A 17,914-nucleotide genomic window follows, 5' to 3' on the forward strand; every position below is an offset into this window, starting at 1 on the left:
CTTCTCTCTTCAAGTCTTCCAAAAACCCTCCCCAAACTTGAGAAAAAATATCCCAAAAAAGTACTATTCTATTCTGAAAATTATAATTATAATTCGACTCCCCTAAAAATTAATAAAGAGTTTAGTATTTATAGACTTCAGAAATTAGTGTTGGCGGATTGCTCGGCGAGGTTAGTCGAGGTCGCCGAATTACTCGGCGACTCGCCCTTCTTCTATCTCATCACCGTTTCGTGCTTGCCTTCAGCATCTTCACGTTCTGGACCATTGGACGGTATAGTACTTCTTCGCGGAACTATTCAGCGAAGTGCCGACTATTCTTTTCATTGCCTTTTGATCCTTTCCTTTAGGGCTTCGCGTACTGGAACCAAGGGCGGAATCTATCCCTTTGGCGACTCACCAAGTGTGCTTGGCGGAGCTCAGGCTTCAGCTTCTTCGTTCTTTTCAGCCTTTTTGTTCCTTTTTGCGCCTAAGCGTCCATGCTTCCATGTTTCCGCTAAAACTTTAAATACCTAAAACTTAAGAGTTTTCATCAGATATTGAGACAAAATAAGCATTCGAGGACAGTATTTCTATCAAAATAAAGCCCTAAATGAGTCCAATTTGTGGACTCATCAGTTGTGGTCTTCAAAAATATGCAGATCGTAGTCATCATAACTGTCAAGAGATTACCATTTGTGACAATCATTAAGTATAAGATTTCACCTTATATTTTCTCATTTTATGAAAAGATTTTTAATAAGTAAGGACTTTTTGTGTTTGTTTGATCGGATCATTAATTATTGTATGGTACTTAATCTTCTCTCCTCATGCTTTCAGGAAAAATAAGTTTCTCCTCACTCTATGGGTAGATTTTGGATAAATAGAATGAAATAAAATTGAAGCCAAAATGGAAAAAGATGCAGATCTTACTGTCATCCTCGAAAGGAGTAATATCTACTAATCAAGGTACAAGGTACAGACGCATTGAACTTTTTACCAACATAATTTTTAAAAATAACAAAATATTATACAAGCTATGTGTTACACATGGTTGTCATTGCCGACTAAGTTCAATTCCACAATACGCGTAGATCCTACTTACCCACAAACATTAGAACTCATAAACTGTTACTAATATTTCATCATTATTCTCTAGCTTTAATTTGCATTTAAAGAACCTACAAAATATATTATTTGGAACAATAGGGAAAAAGAAAACAAAACAAAACAATGCTTTTATGTCGTGCGTCAGAAAAAACCTCAACAAGCTCATCAACTCCTCCTATGGTGGTGACTCCTACCGGCCAACAAGTTATCCCTATTACAGAAATTTCATCACCAGTTTCTGTAAGTAATACTTTGTGCTGGTCATTTGAGAGTATGCTTATTAAATCTTTATGTATGCATTAATTTATATTTTTATAATTCTGGTTGTTTAACTTTGGCTAAATCAAAAAACAAATTATATTTATTCATGAGTAATTTATGTAAGTGATTATTGATGTATACACTATGTGTGTATATATATATATATATATATATATGTTATTTTGATTTTTTTCAACAGATGGGAATCTTCTATGTTGAGACAGGAATGGCAATATCAAATGAGTTGCAAGAGTTTTGTGTGCTTGAAAAGCTTTTGAATGTCCAAAATGTAATCGGAAGACAACATTAGTGCCTCGGTACTATACTTTTGACTTGTAAAATATACTTTGTACAAAATATAGTATATATTATACACAAAGTATATATATATATATATATATATATATATATATGTGTGACAAAGCGTAACTTAAAAAACATATACATATATAAATTCACATAAATATACAGACGCAATTGTAAGAGGTACAAACGAACATATAATGTATATGTATACAAATCTAGAAAAGACGTTTCATATATAAATAATTCAATTGTTCAAATGAATTTATACAAAACTGATTGATTCATATCATTACACCTGAACGTATAAACAATTTAACAATCAAAATACAATTCACTGTTCGCTCATATATACAAATTGATAAGAAAAAATATACAAATCAAAATGAAATAGATCACTATTATAATATACAATCCAAACAATTTCTGAATTTCAAAAACCAAATCTGTAATAAAAAACAATTTCGTCTTGAAAATTTCAAATCAAAGCTATATGTAGATTTCAAAATATGAACTGATTTGAATTCTAACAACTTTTTCGCTCATATGTGTTTGAATCTATATACAATTCGAACTGTAATTATAGAATATTATCATAATATACAATCAGATCAATTTATAGATGTTTAAAACCAGATCTGAGTTTCAAAACACCAGATAAACAACAATTTCATTTAGAAAAAGTCAAATCAAAGCAATTTTCAGCATTAAATACATTTTCCAGTTGTTGTTTACTCGAAAATCAAATTGATCTCTAATGTTTGTATTGCTCAAACTATTACTCAAACTGATTCTATTTGGAGTTCATCTTGCTAAAGATGTCATTATAGAAAACAAATCCAATTAAAATATAATGTGCACGAGTGTCACAACCTAGGGGTACCCCCTAAATGTGACACATCGTACAAGCCTCTGAAAAGCCTCGTACAAGACTCTGAGCATATCATAACATAAGATAATAGAAAATGGAGCGAGAATTTAAAACATTTTTTCAATACAATCTAAGTCTCATAAAAACAAAGCGGAAGTCTTTAACATTGTCTCAAACCATCTAATATTTGAATATTATTAGGGACGCAACCCATACAATAGTTCTAACATAAAATAAAGACATAAAAAGGAAATGGTGATCAAGTCCTCGATGCTATGAGGACTCACCAAATCTTTGCTCCTTGCTCTACTATAAACCTAACCACAAGGATGGAAGTCAATACCACCGGATCCTACATTTGATAAAAATGTAGGCAAAAGTATGAGTTAGTACAAACATGTACTAAATATGATGGCTAGCATAAATCATCAACATAAACATAATATAGGCATTAGTCAACATAAGGCATATACCATAATCATAAGAGACATCAACATGATACATATGTTATAAGCATAAGGAGTAGCAACATAGTCATAGACATAATCAATGCATCTGGCTCAACATAATATAAGAGAAACACTTCATAAGTAACCTCCAGGCAAACTTGTGCAATACATGGATAAGACCCCATAATCCCACCCATGCTGAGTAAACCATTTAGTCTCTCATTCATATTCATCATGTTTTGATCTCATTCTTAGTTTATTTCTCATAGACAAGGGAACATTCACCTTTAGTCATACATATATTGGAAGGGCCTTTCAAGCTACAATCCAAACTAGGAATACATCATAGAAGTAAACTTATTATAAAAACATACTTACAATACTTCCTTGAAGTAAGCTTGTTACATCATACACATGTTACTTGGACTGGGGACTTGTCCCTCATATTCATGCTAGTCATGGATGAGTACATCTCTACTAGTCCATAACACATCATCACTTATCAATGGTTATGATTTACCAATTCAAGGCTATCAAGGAAAATCACGTTACTTATGCTAGACCAAGCTATCATGGAAATCACATTCTCATGCAAGTTCAAGCTACTCAAGGAAGGGTACTATTGCTCAATCCAAGCTATCATGAAGTGGTGTGGCCTGACCAAGTCAAGCAATCATGCAAGCATTCTATTATGCTAGTTCAAGCCACATTGGAAGGGTACGATTTCTCAATCCAAGGCTATCCATGAGTTCTACTATCTCAAGCTAACATGCATGGTCTTATCTTAACAAGTCAAGCTATTCATGAAGGGATATCACATCACCACTTCAAGCTAACATATTTCGTACATGCTTTATTTCATTAGATTAGGCGTGAGAAAATCTTTCACCATCCATGTATACATGTAGTCTTAGATTCATTTAGGTGAGAAAACCTTTCAACCTAGAATCTTCATTATGTGAGAAAACGTTTCACAATCATGTTCATTATGTGTTCATGAGAATGTCCTTTCAATCATCACAACTATATTATTATAGTCAATAACACTTTACTCTCAAAGTGTACTTAAGAAATTTACAAAGATTTCATAAGAGTATGCATAATCTCTTACATTCATAATATAGGTCATGTGTGTAAAGTCCTTCCACTAACAATACCATATACAAGTCAACAACATAGGTTTTACTCTCAAGCCTCAGTCACAATTCAACATATAAGCTTTATTCTAAAAGCCCTAACAATAATCATTCATCATTCATGCCTTAGTCTCAAGGAAATCCTAATCGCAAGCCTTACTATTCATAGTTCATCATACATACTTGATCTTAGTCAATTCATGTTTATAAGATTTAATCTTAGGCAAATTCATATCTATTTAATTCAATTTCAAGTCATCTATGTTGTAATTCATCAATCCTAGAAGATCACATCTAAGCCCTCAATTTCCCCTTTCATGGCATAAAACTCAACTACATCAATTTCACCATAGAATAATAGGTTAAACATGAATATATGTATAATCATACTAAAACATCCAATTCCAGCATAAACAACGATAAACAATCATAATCCACTCTATTGGATCATAACTCATAACATTAGAAGAAACCCTAGTTTGACTTGCGAAATTCTTCTTCTAAATTGGGGAAAACATGGGGGCTTCATGGATGAAAGGAATCCATGAGTGAATAATACATCATACCTTGATTGCAAAGCCTACCAATCTTGATACAATGGAGTATTGACGTGACCTAGCTTGACCCTCTTCTTCTTCTTCTTCTTCTTTTTCTTCTTCTTTCTAGAGAGACGATATTTGAGAGGGAATTGGGTTTCTTTTGTGGGTCTTGAAATAATGATTTAGGATGACTTAATTAAGGGGTCTAACACCTTATATGGGTAGTCTAGATTAGACTAAAACGACGTCACTTAATTCTTAATTAATTCCAGAAAGTTCCATTAAGTCCTTACTAACCGACTTTACTGCCCCATCCACGAAACCCCGATCACGGGGAGTTGGTTGACCTACGGCCCATCCTGGTTGGTCATGGTTTGGGATCTGCAACCCTGGATGTTGGCTCTTGACCTACAGATCCCACCTACGGGGCGTGGACCCATCCACGAGGTGTGGGTCATGTCGTAGGTCACTGCCTTGGGCAGTTTCCTCTTAGTGTCCACCCACGCTGCCCACGTACGAGGCGTGAGTCTAACCACGTGGCGTTGGTGACCTCGTGGGTGACACTTGGAACTCCAAAACATGCTAAACTTCCCTCCTAGGCTACGGGGTGTTACAATATCTCTCCCTTGGGATCATTCGTCCTTGAATGACATTCTAGGCACTTCTTAGGTCACAACTCTAGACTAGCAACCCATCATGCATGCAACACATCTAAAGGCACACAACCAAAGAGGAATAATCAACTCTAAGCTACACATGATCAATGCATCACCCAAAATGCATGATATTCTAACATTACTCATGTTCAAGGAGGAACTCCAAGCTAAAAGTATGCTCAACACAATATCATGAAGATGATATGCAATCTATACTCATAACATAAATCCAAGGAGGAATCTCTCATCTCCAAGCTAAGTCATGTTTCACAACTCATCTCATGAAGTCTATAGGCAACTCATACTCAATGCACTACAACATGAGGAAAATCAATGATGCATCTCATTTTCTTTCTAAACCACAAGTTTTTCATGAACATGCAAAACATAAGGGAAATCATGGCAACATCTAAAACACACATGAATTCACACAAGGAATAAACCATGAGGAACTCATCTTCTCAAACTAAAGGAGGAGTAAAAGGAAAATATGAGGTTAACAAGACTTCATAATGGCGTCGGCCTCCCCAAGTAGCACCCTCAACATAAAAACCCTCACTAAGAAAATCACTCATTAACACTTTCATGGAACAACTTCCTTGTTCTTCTATTTCTTAACTTGCCGGTCTACGATCTCATATGGGTTTTCAAAATGGGGACTAAACTCTCCCAAACTCATTACACCTCTCAAGGTGAGAATTTCTAGCAACCCAAAACATGAACATTAAGAATACTCGACAACCTTGCTATCTAGGCACACCATCTCCCCCTTGGGAGTAAGCATGTATAGACTTTCTAAGCACCATTTCTTTTAATACTAAGGTCAGAACAAGTTGTCACTAAGATTTCTCATCCTTCACACAAGAGGATTATAAACCAAGGTGAATTACACTACTACTCTTTAGAGGAGTCTACTCACCCAACACATCTAGTCATTACTTAAACACCCTATTCATCAAATCTATCAACATACCCTAAAACTCATCATGACTAAGTCGGGTTCTACCTTCAATACGCATAGCAATAATGCATCACATTCATATTAAAGACATCATCAAAACCTATCATATCAAGTCTATCAAGTCATAAAATATAGGCAACACCGGAATCTAAATAAAGCATGAAGCACATACAAGAATCAACATTCAGAGGACACTCGTGTTCACCTCTAGCTTGGAGGACATATAACCTATTCTTCTTTGGAGCATTCCCATCCGAACCACTAGAGACAACTTGCTTACCCTTAGCCTTCATCTTTGGACAATTTCTCATCTTGTGGAAACTCTCACCACAACTAAAGCAACCCTCACTATTGGCCAAACACCTACCCTCATGTCTTTTGCCACATCTAGCACAGGTAGGCCATAGGGACTCACTACTAATTCCTTGAAGTCTAGGGTTAGACACCTTATCCTCATTATACTTAGAAGTATTGGAGTAATCTTGTCCGGAAAACCTTTGTCGATTCTTAGAATGACCATGCCCATCGGACCTTGCATGAGAGGAATCATCATCATCATCATCATTCTAGACCTCTTTTTATCCTTAGCTTACCCCTTTAGTTTCGCCTCCTCAATTTGTTGGGCATAAGTCATAAGACGAGCAATATCCATGTCACCAATGATCATGGTGGTACGACACTCTTTCTCTACTAGATCGGACAGTCTCGACATAAACTTACTCATCCTCGACCTAGAGTCGGCCACTAGGGATGGAGCATGCTTAGAAAACTGGGTGACCTCAATGCATATTCCTTAACACTCATCTAACCTTGCCTAAGGTTAATGAACTCAAGCACCAAAGCCTCTCTCATCTCTAGAGGGAAAAACCTATCTAAAAAAGCATTTTTTAATCTCTCCCACTCTATGGGACCCATTCCTTTTGGCCTAGCCATTTTCATTGATTAAACAAAACATGTGCAACCCTTTGAGTTGGTAAGTGACCAATTCCGCTTTCTCAGCTAAAGTAACTCCCATAATGTCTACCACCTTATAAATCTCATCTATAAACTCTTGAGGGCCTTCCTCTAGTTTGGAGCCATGAAATTTCAAAGGTTTCATTCTCATAAAATCCCTCACTCTTGACTCCGTCGTACCCTCATTTGGGTTCACGGGGGCTACCACCTCTCTGCTGTCTTGTGTCGTCATGGCTTGAGCCATCACTTGGAAAGCCGTCCTAAGCTCCTCATTAGTTATATTCTTATTCAATGGGTCAATTGGAACTTGAGGAGAAGCGTGTGAGGAACCTCTTGATTAGCATTGTCTCCCTCCATCATTCTAACAACCTTTCTGGTAGTCATATCCTGAAAACCAACGAGCACGGGTTAGGAGAAAGACCTAAAGAGTTAAACTCTATGACACGACTTAGAGAAGTGAAGAAGTGAAGTTTCCTAAACATCCAATAGCCTTTCATTCATAAATGTGGCACACTTCACATTTATGAACAAGACTCTACTACAAGTGGTTTGAGACATCCGACATCCACTCTAAACCTTGTGCTCTGATACCAAGTTTGTCACGACACAAGGGTACCCCTAGATGTGACACGGCGTACAAGACTACGAAAAGCCTCATACAAGACTCTTAGCATATCATAACATAAGATAATAGAAAATAGTGCGGGAATTTAAAACATTTTTCCAATGCAATATAAGTCTCATAAAAACAAAGCGGAAGTCTTAAACATTGTCTCAAACCATGTAATACTTGAATAGTCTTCGGGACACAAACCATACAATTGTTCTAACATAAAATAAAGACATAAAAAGGAAAGGGTGATCAAGTCCTCGATGCTATGAGGACTCACCAAATCTTTGTTTCTTGCTCTACTATGAACCTAGCCACGAGAATGCAAGTCAATATCGTCGGATCCTGCATTTGATAAGAATGCAGGCAAAAGTATGCGTTAGTACAAACATGTACTAAATACGATGGCTAGCATAAATCATCAGCATAAGCATAATGTAGGCATTAGTCAACATAAGACATATACCATAATCAAGACATCAACATGAGACATAGATTATAAGAATAAGGAGTAACAACATAGTCATAGGCACAATCAATGCATCTGATTCAACATAATATAAGAGAAATACTTCATAAGTAACCGCAAGGCAAACTTGTGCAATGCATGTATAAGACCCCATAATCCCACCCATTCTAAGCAAACCATTTAGGCCCTCATTCATATTCATCATCTTTTGATCTCATCCTTAGATTATTTCTCATAGATAAGGGAACATTCACCTTTAGTCATACATGTATTGGAAGGGCCTTTCAAGCTACAATTCAAACTACGAATACACCATATAAGTAAACTTTTTATAAAAACATACTTACAATACTTCCTTGAAGTAAGTTTGTTACATCATACATATGTTACTTGGATTGGGGACTTGTCCCTCATATTCATGTTAGTCATAGAAGAGTACCTCTCTACTACTCCACAACACATCATCACTCATGAATGGTTATGATTTACTAATTCAAAGCTATTAAGGAAAAAACACCTTACTTATGCTAGACCAAGCTATCATGGAAAACACACTCTCATGCAAGTTCAAGCTACTTAAGGAAGGGTACTATTTCTCAATCCAAGCTATCATGAAGTGGTGTGTCCTCACCAAGTCAAGCTATCATGCAAACATTCTATTATTCAAGTTCAAGCTATATTGGAAGGGTACGATTTCTCAATCCAAGTCTATCCATGAGCTATACTATCTCTAGCTAACATGTGTGGTCTTATCTTACCAAGTCAAGCTATTCATCAAGGGAAATCACATCACCACTTCAAGTTAACATAGTTCTTACATGCTTTAGTTCATTAGATCATGCGTGAGAAAACCTTTCACCATCCATGTCTACATGTAGTCTTAGATTCATTTAGGTGAGAAAGCCTTTCAACCTAGAATCTTCATTATGTGAGGAAACCTTTCACATTATGTTCATTAGGTGTCCATGATAATGTCCTTTCAATCATCACAACCATATTATTGTAGTCATTAACAGTTTACTCTCAAAGTGTAATTAAGGCATTTACAAAGATTTCATAAGAACATGCATAATATCTTACATTCATAATACAGGTCATGTGGGTAAACTCTTTCCACAACAATACCATATAAAAGTCAATAACATAGGTTTTACTCTCAAGCCTCAGTCACAATTCAACATATAAGCTTTATTCTAAAATCCCTAACAGTGATCAGTCATCATTCATGCCTCAAAGAAATCCTAATCTCAAGCCTTACCATTCATAGTTCATCATACATACTTGATCTTAGTCAATTCATGTTTATAAGCTTTACTCTTAAGCAAATTCATATCTATTTACTTCAATTTCAAGTGATCTATGTTGTAATTTGTCAATCCTAGAAGATCACATCTAAGCCCTCAATTTCCCCTTTCATGGCATAAAACTCAACTACATCAATTTCACCCTAGAATCATAGGTTAAGCATGAATACATGTATAATCATACTAAACATGACATTCCATCATAAACAACCATAAACAATCATAATCTACTCTATTGGATCATAACCCATAACATTAGAAGAAATCCTAGTTCGACTTGGGGAATTCTTCTTCTAAATTGGGGAAAACATGGGGGATTCATGGATGAAAGGAATACATGTATTAATAAGATATCATACCTTGATTACAAAGACTACCAAGCTTGATACAATCGAGTCTTGACTTGACCTATCTTGACCCTCTTCTTCTTCTTTTTATTCTTTCTAGAGAGACGATATTTGAGAGGGAATTGGGTTTCTTTTGGGGGTCTTGAAATAATGATTTACGATGACTTAATTAAGGGGTCTAAAACTTTATATAGGTAGTCTAGATTAGACTAAAATGACTTCACTTAATTCTTAGTTTAATTCTGGAAAGTTCCATTATGTCCTCACTAACCGACCTCACTGCCCCATCCACGAAACCCCGACCACGGGGTGTACGTTGACCGATGGCCCGTCCTGGTTGGGCGTGGTTTGGGGTCTGCAACCCTAGATGTTGGCTTTTGACCTACGGAGTCCACCTACGGGGTTTGGACCCATCCACGAGGCATGGGTCCTGCTGTAGGTCACTTCCTTGGGCAGTTTCCTCTTGGTGTCCACCCACGCTGCCCACCTATGGGGCGTGGGTCTAACCACGTGGTGTGGGTGACCTCGTGAGTAACACTTGGAACTCCAAAACATGCTAAACTTCCCTCCTTAGCTATGAGGTGCTACAGTCAGTTATGAGAATATTTTCCTTTTTGGTAATAGAGTAGCGCCTTTTTAGTTAATTTGTTTATTTTTAAATTGTATACAAATTTAATGTAATTCGCGATTTATATAGATCAAAGGCTCCATAGAAAATGAAAAAATGGCTATGGAGCGCTGTAACACCTCGAATTTGAGAAAGAACAATTTTTTTGTTTTCAGGAATACCTGGTACCATCCGTCGGAGGCCAACCATGGCCCGTGGACTGAACCATGAACCATAGGTCTGGTCCATGGATTGGTCACCCAAAAATGATCAAAAATCCCAGAACCACGACCTGGACCAACGGACCGTCGTAGGGTCCACGGTCCATGGATGAGGTTCCATAGGTCATGACCTCAAAATTTCAGTCTCTAATGAAGACGACGGACGTGCAGGACGGACCGTCAGTCAAACCACGGTCCGTCGGTCAAGGCTCGTAGATAGTGGGTCGGCAGTTATTTTTAGGGGCAGTTGGGTCTTTTTCTAATTATTTTATCCTATTACTATATCATTTTTCCCATGACTAAGACCCCAATATAAGTGATTTTAACCCAAGTTAATTCATTCACTTCATTCTTTTCAAATTCACCAAAAGAAGTTGAGTCTTTCTCTCCCAAAGATATTTATCTCTCTAGAAGGTTGAAGAAGAAGGTTCAAGCTAGGGTTCAAGATCAAGCCTTCATTCTTCAATTATTTTTGGGCTTTGATAGTAATGTATGATAGTTTCATCCATGGATTCCTTCCATTCATAATTCCCAAATTATCCTATTTTCAAAGTTAGAAATCCCCAATTGAGTTAGGGTTTTCTTCAATTGTCATGGGTTCTCTTGATTATTGATTTAAATGATTGAATTATGATCTCTTATGCATGAATTGATGAAATACTATGATTTTGTGATGATTCCCACATGAACCCATGTAAATCCCATGTTTTCCAATTATGATGATGTGATGTGGGTTTTGAATTATGTAAGAGGAGATTATGAATTAAGCATGACCTTGTGAGGTTTATGTAAATATTTTAAGGATGCTTAGAGAGTGAAGTGTCAATGATGATGATGTTGTAGTGTTGTTGAAAGGATTTCTCATAAATATATTAAAGTATGATTGTGAAAGGACATTCTCATATAAAGGATTCTTAGGGTTGAAAGGTTTTCTCAACTAAACTATGAATCAAAGATCTGAGGAGTTAATCTAATAAGACCTATTTTGGATTGGTTACTTAATTGTACCTTTCCATGGATGACACATTGCCTAGCTTGGATTGGTTATTGAATGATACCTTTCCATGGATGACATATGAATTAGCTTGGATTGGCAAGATGACGTTCCCTTCCATGGATAATAAGAACAACTTAAGAAAATGACTACTCTGTGGGAATTAGGCTTAGCAACGAGAGGATACTGAAATGGAGGCTCTCATGTTAGTAGAGGTCGAGTTTCTAGTAGCAATCTCCTTATCTCTTAGATATGTGCCCCCATAGGATGATTGTCTAGATAGACATTAGCTAGTTGATCCACAATAGCTAGAAGTTCATGGTCCTTCCTTGGCAAGAAGGACACCCCTTTTCGGTGTGGGGTAGACACCGAATTCCATGTTGATAGCTCACATGGTCTTATATGTCGGTTAAGGCTATCTCCCACAAATAAGCAAAGTTATGATGAACCAAGGTTACTTCAAGGAAGTATCGTAAGTATGTTTTAAGATGATGTTCAATTGCATTGATCATGGTTTTATGACTTATGGTTTCTAACTCTCAAGATACATGTTTTAGCTTGATCATTGCATACTTATGAAAATGTCCCTCTTTAGCATGATTTAAATATTTTATACATAGCTATCATACTTGGTACATTTTTTTGTACTAACACATACTCTTGTCTACATTTCCCCTATGTAGGGTCCGACTGTCAGGGTTCTCAGTTTCGTGGATAGAGGTTGATTTGCGAGATTCTCGAGCTTTGGTGAGTCCTCATGCTTCGAGGACAGATTCTCATTGTTTTTGTTTCTTTCTTACTTTCAGTTTTGGACATGATGTATGGGCTAGACCCAATTTCATTCTATTGTACTATATGGCTAATGATATAAGTGTTTAAAACTTCCACTTTACTTTTATAAAAATGATTTGGACTTGAAATGTTGTCTTTATCTCTTTTGTTTTATTTTTTTATGTTATGAATGCTAAGTGGCTTGTATGGGGCCTCTCGGGATCCTGCACACCATGTTACATCTAGGGTGTACCCCTGGGTCGTGACAAGCGCAATTAGCAAAAATGTAGTTATAGAACACTAATATGATTATTATGTTTGTTATTCCTAAAATTTTCTCTTTGAAAAAACCCGAACCAACATCGATGTTCACCCCTACTCCATAGACTTACAAGAGAATAATTGTTGTAATTGGTAGAGCAATACAAACAATATAAGAAAATCCCGTGAGAATAAATCTCTCAAGTCTGTTCATACCATCTTTTTTAAATCTTCCTTGTCCTTCACAGAAAGTTATGCCTAAAGAATCCACACAATTAGATTTTCCTCAATCCAAATAGTTTATCTCCAAATTAATGTGCTATTTTATCTTCTCTTTTGGGGGCAACTGATAGATTCTTCTCTTTACTATCTGTTGGATTGTTCTTTTCAACGTGGAAAAAATCTACTTTTATTGACCAAGTCCAGAATTAAGCGTTCAGGCCAATGCAAACATATCTTATACATATATGTGACCAACTACGATGTCTTTTTTTAGCCTTTCTAGCAGGCTCCTGGGATAATATTCCGCAAATTGAATGTAACATACTAGAGTTAGTATCTCAAAAGATCACTCAACTTTGAGAATGTATCTAGTAAAGTCATTGAACTTTATTTTGTATCACTAAAATCACTCAACTTAGACTTTTATATCAATAAAATCACTCAACTTAGATTTTTATATCAATAATATTACTCAACTAAATTTATTATTAAAAATTAACATAGCAAAATAATTTGTTATTATGCTATGTAATATGAACTCTACAAATAAAAAAGATCAAAGAAAACTCATCAAAAAAAATTCAAGGATAAACTTAATTAGTGAAAATTATATTATGGTGTTACTATATATTCAAATTTAAAAATATATTATAATGGATGTTTTTCTACCCAAAAAAAAAGGACCCGTAAAAATTGTCCTTACAAATAATTGGCTTAATAACTGCAATGTTTTTTATTTTTTTTAGTCGGATGGAATAGTCTATATTGCCTGAATCCACCATTCAATAAGTCTGAAAAGCTCTCCCGCTGAATTTCCAAGGCAGTTCAAGTGCAACTCAATGCTAAATGTACGTAAAAGTACCAGAATAATCATGTATAATGTGGCCAACTCGAGTACATCAGTGTCCAATATGTGAAACCAACCCAATCAAAGACTTCAAATCATATGGGAACAACACGGGCCTTGTACATGCAAATATAAGCCATATGCCAATCACCACCCCCTGAAAGTTTAGTGATGTCCTCTTCTCGCTGCGGGATTGGATTGTCATCATCGAATTGAACCCACTTTCCGTTCTCTTGCTTGACCCAGGCAACATAATGCCCTGAGTCGGCACTTCTTCCCTTGTGAGTCAGCACCGCCACCAAATCATATATTCCAGTCAACTGGTGCTCCTTCTCAGGCAGAACACCTTCTTGGGATGTAGATTTAGATGCTTCTCCACTTCCACTAGATGATTCCTCAGCCTCGGTCATTTTAGAGTCGCTGTCAGTTGAGACTGGAGTTTTTGCACTGGTTTTTAAACCAGCCTTCTTACCTTCTGCGTCCCTCAAAACCTGGCGAGGACCTTCCAGTTTCTTGCGAAGGTTATCTGAACAAAGATCATATACAATGACAATGGGTAATCCACTTTCCGTAAAATCTTTGCCTTCTGATTAGATTCCCTTTTCCAGAATAAACGGACAAACTGAATGGTCAAGTATCTTGGCAAACCATTGATTCGGGAGTCTTTCACATAAACTGCACTGCCTCCGAGTGAAGGAGATGCCTTCTCCAGTTCCGATTTCAGACCACGTTTCAAACCCTCGTGCAAATGGTTAACTTCCTGCGAAATGTGGCATTTAAGGGAATAGACGGTTTCTGTTTCTGTGCTTTCTTCACCACTTTCAGCACAATGAATCCTGTTATCAAAGTCAATACCGAAGAGAGTCTTCCACAATTGCTGCAGTATAAAAAAGTATGGAAAAATTAGAGAAATCCCACATTTTAGTTTACTTATTATCACTATTCCCTATAAGTTTTACAAATCTCCAAAATCTCTCATTTTCGCGCATCAGATTAGTGTATCTCGTGCATCAAATTAATGTATTTGGCGCATCAAATTAGTGTATCATGTATAAAATGTAATGTATCTTACTTAACGATTAATGTATCTCGCGCATCAGATTAATGTATCAGTGCTTATATTATTGTATCCGTTTGAGGAATTTCTGTAATTATAAACTTTTAAGGAATAAATTGCAATTTTTACCTTAAAAGTATGTGATTTCTGTATTTTGCCCTAAAAAAATTGACATCTTATGAAAAGATTGTTAGAGTCATTAAGTCAAGGATAATATCATCAAGAATAACATCATTTAAATTGTAAATACATAATAAAATTATAAAATTATTTCACGGATTAAGTTTATTCATAAACTTTTTTTTGAATGAGTTTTCTTTAATTTTATTTATTTGTGGAATTTATATTTACATGGCATAAAAAATGATTTATTTTGCTATGTCAATTTTTTTAAATAATAACTTTAATTGGGTGATCTTATTGATATAAAGATCTAAGTTGAGTGATTTTATTGATACAAAATAAATTTAATGACTTTATGAGACAATTTTTCAAAGTTGAGTGACCTTTTAAGTTATTTACTCAACATACTATGGTCTATGAGGCATATTATAGAGAAAATGGCCAAAAGCCTCTTAATCTATGGTTGGATTCTCAACTACACATTCATACTTTACGGGGGTCCTATTACCTCCCTAAACATTTTAAAAGTAAAATATATAACCTCTTAAAACATCATAACCAAATATGTGCCTTGTAGTGAAACACACACACTTGACACGTGTATTTAACTAGTTAATTATTATTATTTTTTTAGTTTTTTTTCCCCTTCATCTTCTTTCTTTCCTCTCTAACCATTTATTCAACCCTAATTTTTTACAAAAAATTGATTTGGGGAAAACATTGGTGAATGCATTAGGGTCTTCCCCCCACCCCTCTACCTCTGCCTTTATAATCTCCCCCACCTTTACCATTACCTTCTTCACCTATTCAAAATTTCTTTACCATCTGTTGGTGTAATATACCACAAATACAAAATATTACAGTTGAAAATAAAATGATAAAAATGAATAAACAAATCTTTAGGCTGGGACACGGATATCTCGTTCTCTTTAAGGAGATTCAAGCCCAATGCGGCATAATCTACACCGATCCAACAATAATACTCTTGACTTGTCCCCTCCATGATACAACAGCCCAACAACGTCGTACAACTCAAACAACTCTGGATTAGTTGAAGAGTCCAAAGCTCCACAAAAGAACATCTTCCTTCAACATATAAATACTCTCTTGTATATAGTGAATATAGTTGAAGACTTAGAATATTTTTCTATGTCTCAACTCTCTTTCACTACTACACTTTAAAATATTATTTCACACTTCTCATCTTTTTAAGATTATTTCACTTCTTACTTGGGCTACTTCGCAAAGGGAGAAACACCACTATTTATAGGTGAAGAAGTCTTCCATATAATCAATAGGTGGAATGAGGGGTAGCAATGTGGGAAGATGTTACATGAGTTACAAGAAACTAATGGTCATATGAGTTACAAGAAACTAATGACCATGAGTGTTACAACAACTAATGGTCATATGAGTTACAAGACACTAATGACCATGAGAGTTACAAGAAGTAATGGTCATATAAGTTACAACAACCAATAGTCATCTTCTATCATAATTTATACCCACTAACATATGCACTTAGTATTTTATTTTAATAATAAAATGCATATACACCAACACCATCTTTTCCTAAGAATAAAGCTTCGAAAAAGAAATATTCAAGCCACCATCAAAGCCATCACAAATCAATTTGATTTCACCACCAAAGAAAAAAAAGAACTTAATTGGGAGAAGATGCTCGGGTTAATGATTGCGATAGTGTGCTTGGGAGTGTTTTACAAATACTGTAACCAACATAATCTTTCATTTTCTTGGTTCAATTCACCTACATTCTAACACCCAGAGCATCAAAGGACTTTCTTTTTCTTTAATTAGACTTGGAATGATTTAGCCACATTCATAGCTCAGTGCAACGTCTTGCAAATCTGTGTTGTGCTTTTTTATTTTATTTTATTTTATAATCAAGAGATTTGAAAATGATAATAGCCTTTTGGGGGCTCAATTACATTTATGTGAACCCAAATTGATTTTTCTCAAATCTAATTTGAAGTCTTTTGGGGTGATTAAAGATGGTTGACATTTTATTTTTAGTGGATTTAATTGATTTTGCAAGTATTTTACATTAGAGCTTGAAACTAACAATGGTGAATTCGATTGCGACGATGGTTGCTTAAGGTTGGTGAATGGTGGAGGTCCATATTGTTTTGGGGAAGAAAGAAAATAAATAAGAAAAAAAAATACATATGTTTATGAAAATAATTAAAAATAAACTTTTGTAATATTTATTTTTGCTGATCACTCTCTCTAGGAGAGTGAAATACATTTACTTTGCCAGATAAGCAATTAGGGAGTATTTTTAAACCGTTCAAGGGGGTGATAGGACCCCGTATAGTATGAGTGTGTAGTTGAGAATCCGACAATAGGTTAGAGGGGCTTTTGACTATTTTCTCGCACATTATATTAATATTAAGTTTAATCATGTCTCCTTTATTTGTGTTCCCAATACTAAAATATACATTGTTCCTCACCTCGATCTAGTGCTCACTCTGTTTCAATTTGTTTGTCTTACTTTCCTTTTTAGTCTGTTTCAAAAAGAATGTTTCGATCATTTTTTAGCAACTCTTAAATTTTAACTTTCCACATGGCATGTTGAAGACCACAAAATTTGGTATATTATGCATATCTTTAGTTTAAGAGCACAAGATTTAAAAGTATTTGCTTTTTTAAACTCTGTATTCAAGTCATGACCAGACAAACAAATCGAAATAGAGGAAGTATAATACCAATATAGATAAACCGGCACAAAAGCTACTTCATCAATTGCGTTTATAATGTCACCATCTCTTTCTAAGTTCACTTGTCGAGGATGTACAGAAGTTAGATTTATCTGTAGGGACAAAGTATTTATCATGTTTGTGTTGA

The 17,914-nt window shown here is 35.5% G+C and overlaps 1 pseudogene; it reads right to left on the reverse strand.

Annotated features, from left to right (window-relative positions):
- Positions 1-13,886: 13,886 nt before the first annotated feature.
- LOC125873716 (ubiquitin carboxyl-terminal hydrolase 6-like) lies at positions 13,887-15,840 on the reverse strand (annotated as a pseudogene).
- Positions 15,841-17,914: the final 2,074 nt, after the last annotated feature.

This window comes from Solanum stenotomum, chromosome 8 (assembly GCF_019186545.1).
Source record: "Solanum stenotomum isolate F172 chromosome 8, ASM1918654v1, whole genome shotgun sequence".
Classification (NCBI taxonomy): domain Eukaryota; kingdom Viridiplantae; phylum Streptophyta; class Magnoliopsida; order Solanales; family Solanaceae; genus Solanum; species Solanum stenotomum.